This window comes from Apteryx mantelli, chromosome 1 (genome assembly GCF_036417845.1).
Source record: "Apteryx mantelli isolate bAptMan1 chromosome 1, bAptMan1.hap1, whole genome shotgun sequence".
Lineage (NCBI taxonomy): Eukaryota > Metazoa > Chordata > Aves > Apterygiformes > Apterygidae > Apteryx > Apteryx mantelli.
Genome location: NC_089978.1, coordinates 53,212,942 through 53,222,951, shown reverse-complemented (window position 1 = coordinate 53,222,951; position 10,010 = coordinate 53,212,942).

Genomic DNA, 10,010 nt, shown 5'->3' with positions numbered 1-10,010 from the left:
ATCACATGCACACACACATGCACACACACAAGAAGATGTGATACACCTGGTGTCCTTGTCCAATACTTGCTAGCTTAACAGTTGGAGCACATATTTTGAAGGTATAACACCTTTGTTGAAATCCTTCCTTTGCCCAAGGAGATTTTGCCTGTATACTCTGTTAGGATAATAAATAGGGTATATTCTATCTTTGCTGTTACTATTGTCTATTTTGAATAACATTTTCATTATGACTGAAAAAGAGAGTAGATTTGAGTTTAAGAATTCAGACCACTAGAACTTGTCTGTTTCTTGCCTCAAAAGTCTAGAACAGGCTTCTATTTCATGAGGAAAGTATTTTAATTGTTACTATCACATTAAAATATGTATCCAGTTTATTTACACCAAGAATGCATGTCAGGAAGGGTTGTTAGTTAATACAACTGAGTCAAACTATAAGCAATTCTGAACTGATTATGACACACATTCCTGAGCAGTATCTTTTGAAGCTGTTAGATATTTTTGAATTTTACATGTGATTTATGTCAAGCCCAGTGTATCTAGTAGTGAGTAACTGAGGATAGTGAGATTATGGACATGTGTAACTGCTTTGCTAGAGTGCTTTTCATTTTACAGGGTGGAAGGCTTTTAGTGCATAAAAATAATAGGCATGAGTCCCATATACTGGAGTGGTAAGGGTAAATATACTAAAAACTTGCAGTGTTAGATAGTAATTCACCAAAGTATATTGTAATACATAGAACTTTCACTTTGCTTGTATCTCATGCTGATCTAGGTCACCATTAAATATTATTTTTAAAAAAATATGTCCTTAGAGGTTCACATACAAGAAATTTCTCTCATATTCCAAAAGTTTTCTGATTGAAAAACACTTGTATCTCACTGTGCTACGAGACCCCATCTAATGAAACATAGTCTAAAACAATGCCAGATAATCAAAATGATTCCTTTTGATTAAGTAGTTTTAATACTTTTTGACTTTGAACAGAAAGCACCACAGTTCACTGCTGCCCAATTATTGTTTCTAATTAAACACACACGGAAAATACTTACATGAAAAATAATAATGTATTTAAAACAAATACAGATTTTCAAGCATGATTGAGAAATTAGATTTGATGTACTCAGTATCTAAACTCCCAAGGTTGTGATTCCATCTGATACTAGAAGCCATGCAGGCCTAAGTCTGTTCAGTATTTAGCAGTGACCTCAAAAGTGTGCTTAGGGCAGGATTCATTTACCCTAATTTTAGAAATCTGAAAGCTGAATATCTGAGTCTAAGTTGATCCCCAGAGGCTTCCTTTCCAGAAAATGAAAAGAAAAAGGCACATTTGGATGACAACTTTTCTCGTCCTGAAAAAAAGGCATCTAAGTTATACCAGAATTCTTGCCTTCTGACTTCTTCCATGAATTTAATGAAAACCAAAGATGAGTTGACTAGATTTAGTGTCAAATTTTAAGATATCAAATGTGAGTTGAAAATAGCTTCACACTGCAATGGCCAAAGAAAATCAATAATTTGGTAAGCATTTTGCTTTCCTTTTAAAATAATCATAATATGTATGTACAAAGGCAAGATTTTAACTGCATGACAAAATCAGTCTACAAGTGCTTGAGGACAAGAGCTTTATGCAAATACTGCATTTCTCATAAAAATATTAATGAAAATAAATAATCTTAAATTTCAGTAAAAATATTTGTGTGTTTGACAGAAAATAAGGTCTCTTGCCCTTCAGTTCTGAACTTTTACAATGAAACAACAATGATAATCTTTTTTTTTTTCTCTCTCTTATACACAGTGATAGCCTACATTCCTGAGATATTTCCATGTTTCTTCTTATGGTGAATGGAGGAAATTCATCATGACAGTCACATGGAAGTGTTATATGATGAGAAATCATATAGGGTACATATCCTAAAGAAGAGTTCAGGAACCCAAGCCAATATGACATCATCAGAAAATCAAATGATTAATTTTCTGTCATTATTTTAATTCAGAATAAAAGTATTTCTATATAAAAAAAAATTGTTGGAGAATTTTTCATTTAAGGAAAACAATTTTTTTCCAAAATACTGTTTGACAAATAGTTCTTCTTTCAACATTCTTTTGTTGTACCTGTTAGAAATTGTAATGTGTTGATATTGTGTGTTGTCAAAGACCAGTTGTCTTTCATCTTTAATGTGTTTGGAGTGATCCCAGTGTTCATTTTCAAACACTTAAAGAAATTTCTGGATGAAAGATGATATAGAAAAAAGCACTGGAGGAACATGGTTTTCACTAAAGAAAATATTAATACACCTTAGAAACATGATATATCCTATATTCTCTCTCACAGAAACTGTGACTGCATGTGGCTAATCATGACATTAGAAATGATCTTTATTTCAAATTCACATTCAAAATCAAATTACAGCTTACCTAAAATACTATTTTCTAATATCCTAAAATCAGAATGGCTTCTGCCTTTTAAATGTCTATAACGTGGTATTACTGAAAAAAAATAGTTTTTGTAAGCATAACTTCATCTGTTGCAATTTGCATAGTACCTGTTCTGAAAAATGTGATTCAATCACACTCAGGGTACTCATACAGAATAATACACTTAGCCTGCATCCACAACTCCAAAGTATGTCAGTTTTCTACTGAGATGACAAGGTAAGAATAGCTGCTATTTTTAGGTAGAATTTTTGCTGTCACTACCTATGCACATAGGTATTTAATTTTGGAGAGAGTATCTGCTTAAAGGTAAGAAATATATCTATAAAAATATAAATCTGAAGTCTACTAAAGAACATTGCATTACCGAGGGTATACATAGCTTTTGTCATGACTCTTTTTCCAAAGAAGAGCTTATTGTTTATTTATTTATTTATTTATTTATTTATTCTTTTACAGAACATTGATTCTTTTGCTGCAGTACTTTCATCTTTCATTTACAAAGAAAGGCTACATGTGTAATCCTTTAGAGTGCTTTCAGAATTCCTGAAAAAAGGCCTCTGTGTTCTTAAAAGAGAGCAATGAAAAGTTTGTCCTTGTTCTTCACGTTGACACAGATGTCAACTTATTGCCACTTCTATTTAATTTTAACCAGTTTTGCTTCTCATATGGGGGGGGGGGGGGGAGATGGGAGGAGAGGGGAACAGAAGAAACCAGAAGCTGAATCATTGCCATTAAAAAAGAAATCTTACACACAGTGGGAATCTGTTATTAAAGGAGATCTCACTGAGAAAAAGAAACTTTTTGCTTGAAGAAAAGATAGTGAAAAGCTTTAATCTTTATAAAGACTTTCTATGGATATGAAAGCATGTTACATTTTGTGTTGGGTTTTGTACTAAGACTGGCAGGTGGCTGGAAGAGGACTCAGGAGAGGTTAACATCTGTCTTTTCATAGCTTGCAGAATTCAGGTTTCATTTTTAACTCATTTTAACTCTTAGAATGCTGAAAGTATTAGCATCATCCCAGTCCTTTTCAGTGTTACAGTATTACGAATCATTTATACAAACTGTGGTCCCTAGCTGAGATCAATTTCTAATGAGAATTAAGCACGTACACACACACACACGTGCATACATATATTTCCTTCTTACATTTATATGATCTCTGTTCAGGTTAATTAATGATTTCAGTGATCTAAAGGTAGAATGTATTTATCTATTCTCATGGTAAAATTTCCCTGATAGTATCTGTCTAGACTTCTTAATATGTATATATTTTTTTTTTCTGTGAAGTGTTATTGAAATTGAACTGAAGACTCTAGACAGCTTTTAAATAAATTTTTCAAGTTACTATTAAGGATATCTAAGATTTTAAAATGGAGACATCGCTGAGAAGTCTTAAAAAAAGTTATTATTCACAAAATTAATTATTTAATTTTCATTTATACATTGTCTCATTACTTTGCATACATAAATATTTATATATGCACATATATGTGTGGATATATATGTGTTTCTACATATATACACACACACACACACACACACACAAACACACATATATGAGGTGTAATTTTTAGAAGATGAAAGAATTTGTAGCAGAAGGCAGTCCTTAAGGTCTGAGACTCATGCTAGTACACTCTCCTTCATGCTACTACACCCCCTAACCTCCAATTTGCAGATGTCTGCAAGGTATTTAAAAATTTGTTCATAATCACAGAGTGGACAATATTGCCCATAAATACCTACTAAAGGGAATGGACATTGGTGTATCTTCTAACATCTTCTGTCCAATACTAGAGGAATGTGAAAGAGGAAACGACTCCAGAAGTGGTGATCGCTTCTGTAGCTTCGTGTATTGCAGCAATGAGAACCATAATAGTGAGCTGGATGGACCATTTGTCTGGCCAGTAGTGGTCATTTCTTGTATCCTTATGTTCATATTTCAATTTCTGCAAGGAGGACTAAGCAAGTCCTTAAATGAGTTACTAAACTAAAACCTTTTGACCACGTTTTCTGGACAGCTTAGTGTCACCTAGTTTCTCTTTTTCCTGGAAGGTACAAATGTACTGAACTCCTATGATACCAAGTCATCACCATGCAAATACGCATCAGTAGTCAAATCCTAATTAGAATAAGTATTTCAAATGCTATATTTTGAAAATAAGAAATCATATGAAATTTAAGACTAATCCTACTTCACTATAAATTTTAAGAACATGCCATATAGAAGAAAATTACAGACCAAAACAATTATTTGCATCTATAAAAATAGCCACATGGTGTATTGCAGAAATGACAGATGAATGCTATTCATTACCTGGCTTTCCGCTGGGCCTAGACTTTAGAAAAATTAGTTCTATAGTAACAGAGCTAGGAACTCTAAGCATATGTCTAATCTACTACATAAAAAAAAACAGCAATGGACCAATCTCTCGTCCAAGGCTAAATGTCACTAACCAATTCATATCCATATTGTTTAGACATAGCCTAAGCAATGCGTCCTGTAGACATATCTGACTCGTAAAGAACTAGCCGGAGCAACCCAGAACAGAGGCAGCAAATAAGTATTCAACAAAGCAGTGTAGACAATCAGATGTCCAGTGCTTGGGCTTGTTTTCCTGGCCGTGTTTTATTTACTACTGCAGCCGTAGACCCAGGAATTTGCTATCTCACAGTCCTGTAAGAACTTACAAAAGTGCGCCATTGTAAGAAAGAGTGATTTCTAAGGCTAGAGGCAGAAAGATGTTTATAGACACTAAAACAGTGAAATCAAGACACCAGCATAAGTCAATATTCTTGTTTATTACCTTACACCAAATTTTCTTATCTTTTTTCTCATTTTGTTTTTCTCAGACTCAGTCCACCAACCCTGCATCTTTGCTGCTGGCTTAGCTTGTTTTCATTCTCTGTCCTGTGCCAAATCCTATGCAAAATTGCATGAAGAAACTTTCATTCCTATAGAAAGCCTGCAGGACAAAAGGATTATAGATGAATTTTTAGTCAGGCACTTTCTAAAATCTCAGAGAAGGCGGAGACACATTACAACACGTTACAACTAGTAAGTTTCTAAAAATGCCCGCAAGGGGTGGCACTAAAGGGAGGATGGACCTTCATTGCTTCAAAGGAATACTAATTCAGTAGACCTCCAGGGAGGCTTTTGTGAGAATACGCAACGAATGCAAAGAGTATTTCCCCCCAATAACAATGGGAATTGAGATTCCAATAGTTATGAATCCTCCCATCCTTTAGGTACCAAGAATGTTCTCTTCATCAGCGCACAAAGGAATAAATTTATTCAATGGGAGTGTTTTACTCTTCCAGAAACTACAGTTTACACACAGAGAAGGCATTAGGTTTATGTAGCTTCAGTAAATTCAGTATAGCATCTCTTATCACTTTTTCACGTTTATCTTCTGTGACTAGATGATGAGAAGAGTGTGAACACTTTTAGTCTAAATTTATAAAACATAAAACAGCTGTCTTGTCACAAGAGGAAATGGTAAAGAAAACATCTAAACTGGGGATATAGGATTGTCTAGAACTGTTTACACAGAAAAAGAGACATGGTGATTGTGTCTGTTTTCTGTCTGTCTCCTCAACATATACATTCACAATCTGTGCATACACAGCAAGTCAATAAAGGCAAAAAACCCCTCAACCCTGTATTTTTAAGTGCTACTCATAAGTATGTTTGATGTGAGTGTCCTGAACTAAGCTCTTAGAAACTGCTGGCAATATTATAAAAATATGATGGAGTTTGTAGAAAAATCTTTGTTGAGTTACAAAGAAAGGAATAAAAAAGTGGTCTCAGGATTTAAAGTTTTGAAGAAAAATTAGAAAAAAAGCCATCTGAAGTTAAAAGCAATTCAGTGGAATATCATCTCATACAAAATATACCCTTCCTTTTCATATTTACAGTCACTGTCTACTAGCTAACATGTGAGAAATCTCAGTTTGAAAGATTCTCTTTTAATTTTACATTCCATCATTTGTTTTACTCTCCTTCACCTCCCTGCCCAATTTATTTCTGTTTTCACTTTTCATCCATTAATTGCTGTCTTTCAATAGCCATATTACATTTTTTACATGTACAATGTAAAGGTTAAAGGACTTCCACTATATAACATATAGTCATTTCAGGTAAACTCTTTGTAGTTCATCTGCAGTTTAGTTCGCTGAAGCACACTTTCCATTTTACCCATGAAAAAACATGGTAAAGAAAACACTTCAGCTCAAAGATTTAGGTCTTTCTATATAGAAGGTATAAGATTCATCAGTGATATCTTTCTGGTATTCTGTGTCTTCTTCTGCATCAGAAAAAGGCTGTAATGGCAACCATTCCTAAAAAATGGTAATTAATTTCCAAATTCTACTTCTGTTTTCCCAAATATCTCTGCAAAATATCCACTGCTACTTGGTCAATTTCTTTCCAAAAAGAAAATTTACTTTCTGATAATAAAAGCAAGTATCATTCACACTGACAATATACTGAAAGATAATAAATAAAAAAAGTAGCTAAAGGAATAAATGAGATGAGAGAAGAAAAGAGAGGATCCAGTTGGGCTCTACCTACTGGTGCAACCCAATCCTATTGGAAGATACAGTTTGGTTGGCCTATAACCTGGCCAGTGGGACTTAAAGCCTCTTTGAAATAAAAGTGGCCATTTCCAAGCCTGTTCTTTCTTGCTCTATCCCCGCCAGGATCACTTTGAGAAGCCCCAGACATTGTTCGGTCAAAAAAGTGATCCTAACTAAAAAGAGAAGTAGGAAAATGAGAAATTTTGGACATCTGTGTATTACTGACATTGATCTCAGTCAAAGCTTGAGTCGCCAATGAACCTGATCTTCTGAGCTATACAACTAACATAATTTCACAAATCCATTAATAATAGATTGTTCATTGTGTAGAATGTCATTTTTTGTAAGGTCTGTAAGAAAATGAGATTAACCTGTCAAAAGAAACAAAGCATGGACATTTGACTATTATTTCCTCACTATACTTTACATAAGTTTCTGTATAAGCTTTAACGAAACATCAAACATTGGTCTTTATTGGCACAAGATTGGAATGTAATTAACGTATGCCAGGGTTTTTCCAGATGTACAACTTGTTTTCAGGAGATATAATCTCAGGAATCATGGATCATCTTTTGTGAAATCTCTGCTCTGAAGAAAAGTTAAAAACAAAAAAATAAAAAAATTAGTAACAGAAAAATAAAGGGTAAAAAAAGGAGGCCAGAGATGGAAGATAATATAAAAGTTTTTTCCTTCATCTTAAAAGACATCTTGTCTCCATCTTCAGTCACCTGCATCTGCTGAGCTAGTTATTCATTTTTGTTTCAGTGGTGTGGAGAAATCCAAGTTACATGCTACTATATAACATCAGGTACCTAGGGAATGTATTAAACAATGTGATATTGTACTGATAACAAATCTGCGTAGGTATCTCTGTAAACAATCTCCTAAAGCAACAAATATGACATGAGAGATTGATTTTTCTTCCAAAGTCTTTAGAAAATAGGTCAAGCTTTCAGAATAGCAAATGAAACACTAAACAACACCAACAAAAAAATTAAACTTTTATCTCTTTCCTGATAGTTTCTTAAATAAAAGGTCAGTGACCCAGATCATGATGCAAGAAAAAACGGTGAAGCTAGCCCTGTTCTAACTCATCTTAATCTCCATAAAAGAAAAAAAAACACGTAAATAAAAGTCATTTGTTTCCTTGACCAAGCTCATGATGACTTCATTTTTTTCTACATTCCTCCTAAAACCTCCATATCCTAATTTCTTACCATTGTTATTAAAAATATTTGTCCAACATAAAGTACTTTGTTATTGTTTTGATCTTTTAAACTGTTTACGATTTTTCTACCACATCAATTCTATAACTTCCCTTTTAGTGTACCCTTTAGGTATGCACTAAACTTTTAAACTTTTAAAGTCCTCAGAAGCCAGTCCTTCCAGCAAGTTAAATACTTTTTTGCAATCTTTTCCTAGTATTATTTGTATTCTTTGGATGGTAAGAGTACTAAGAGTAGTAGTTCAAATATTTATTCCTCAGACCATGTAAAAAGCAATTATTACCCCTGTGGTTTGTGATAGGCAATAATACAAAATAGTACAAATCTGATTAATTTGAACACGAGTTTGAAATTTGTATTGAAAATGATGTTTTTCATTATTTCTACTAGGAGGCCAGATACCGAACAAAGGACTTGAAGGCAGTATTTAGGTTCTTGGTACAGATGACTAGCTTAAGTGTCATGATACTATAATTGCTGGGTTTTGTGCCAAATTTTAAACTATTGATATGTGTTAGCTATCACATCAAAGAATCTGGTGAATTCAAGGGGACATCCGGTTTGTGAATCCAAAGGACCTAATTCTGTCATTGCAGGAACTGATGGAGCCATTGCCTCTACAGAAGCTTATCATCAATAATTAATATTATTTTACTCTGCAGAATGCTATATTCTCTCTTGTTTAGGATGAGTATTTGTATTTCCTACTGTCCCATTTTGAGTGTTGAATTTTTCTGAATTATATTCCATTAATAGAAGAGAGACATGCATACACAAGCACCTCAAAAAGAAGTGGGGAGCAGGAGAAAAGTTTGAGACCTACAACAGCTGAGAACTAATTAAATCAAATTCTATATAAAATGGAATTCTGAGAGTAGGTCATTACTGGACATCCTTCCTCTACCTTACTTTATTAACAGCCCTTTAATGACAGGACAATATGCTTCATGACAGTATTCATATTCAAATCGATGTAATGTATTTTCAGATAAGATATGGTCAGATATTAAAATATTTACCAAAATTTAAACATAGCATTAAACTTCAGCCAGTTATCTTAAGTTTTTCTCCAGAGAGACAATCTAATTTTATATTTTTTTTCTTTTCTTAGTTTGAAAATGTGCATTAGTTCTTAACATTTGCTCTCTTGTTCCTCTGGAAATATTTGCTGCATTATTTTACTACAATCTTAGATGAGATTTAGAAATTATAACTTCCAGGTTTATTGTGCTTCATTTAGGAACCTTGTGCTATATTTGATTTTTTTTTTCTTCCAACTTTCTTCTTATACTTTCTAAACTTTAGCTTGAATATTTAAACACAAATGAAATAAGAACTAAACACTTATTCCTGATTTTCCCTCATTCATTTCTTCTGAGATGATTAATGCAAGTCAATTTCTATCTTAGAAACATTATTTTTCATATTTTATAGTGTTATTTTATAAAATTTCCTATTTTAATTCATTTACATTGATTTTTTATTTATCTTTCTGATTAATAATTCATTATATCATTTTATTTTTATAGTATATAATATATTTGCTGATGACACAAAACTGGGAGGAGTGGCCGATAAACCAGAAGGCTGTGCTGCTGTACAGAGGGACCTCGACAGACTAGAGAGATGAGCAGAGAGGAACCTCATGAAGTTCAACAAAGGCAAGTGCAGGGTCCTGCACCTGGGGAGGAATAACCCCATGCACCAGCACAGGTTGGGGGCTGACCTGCTGGAAAGCAGCTCTGCCGAGAAGGACCTGGGAGTGC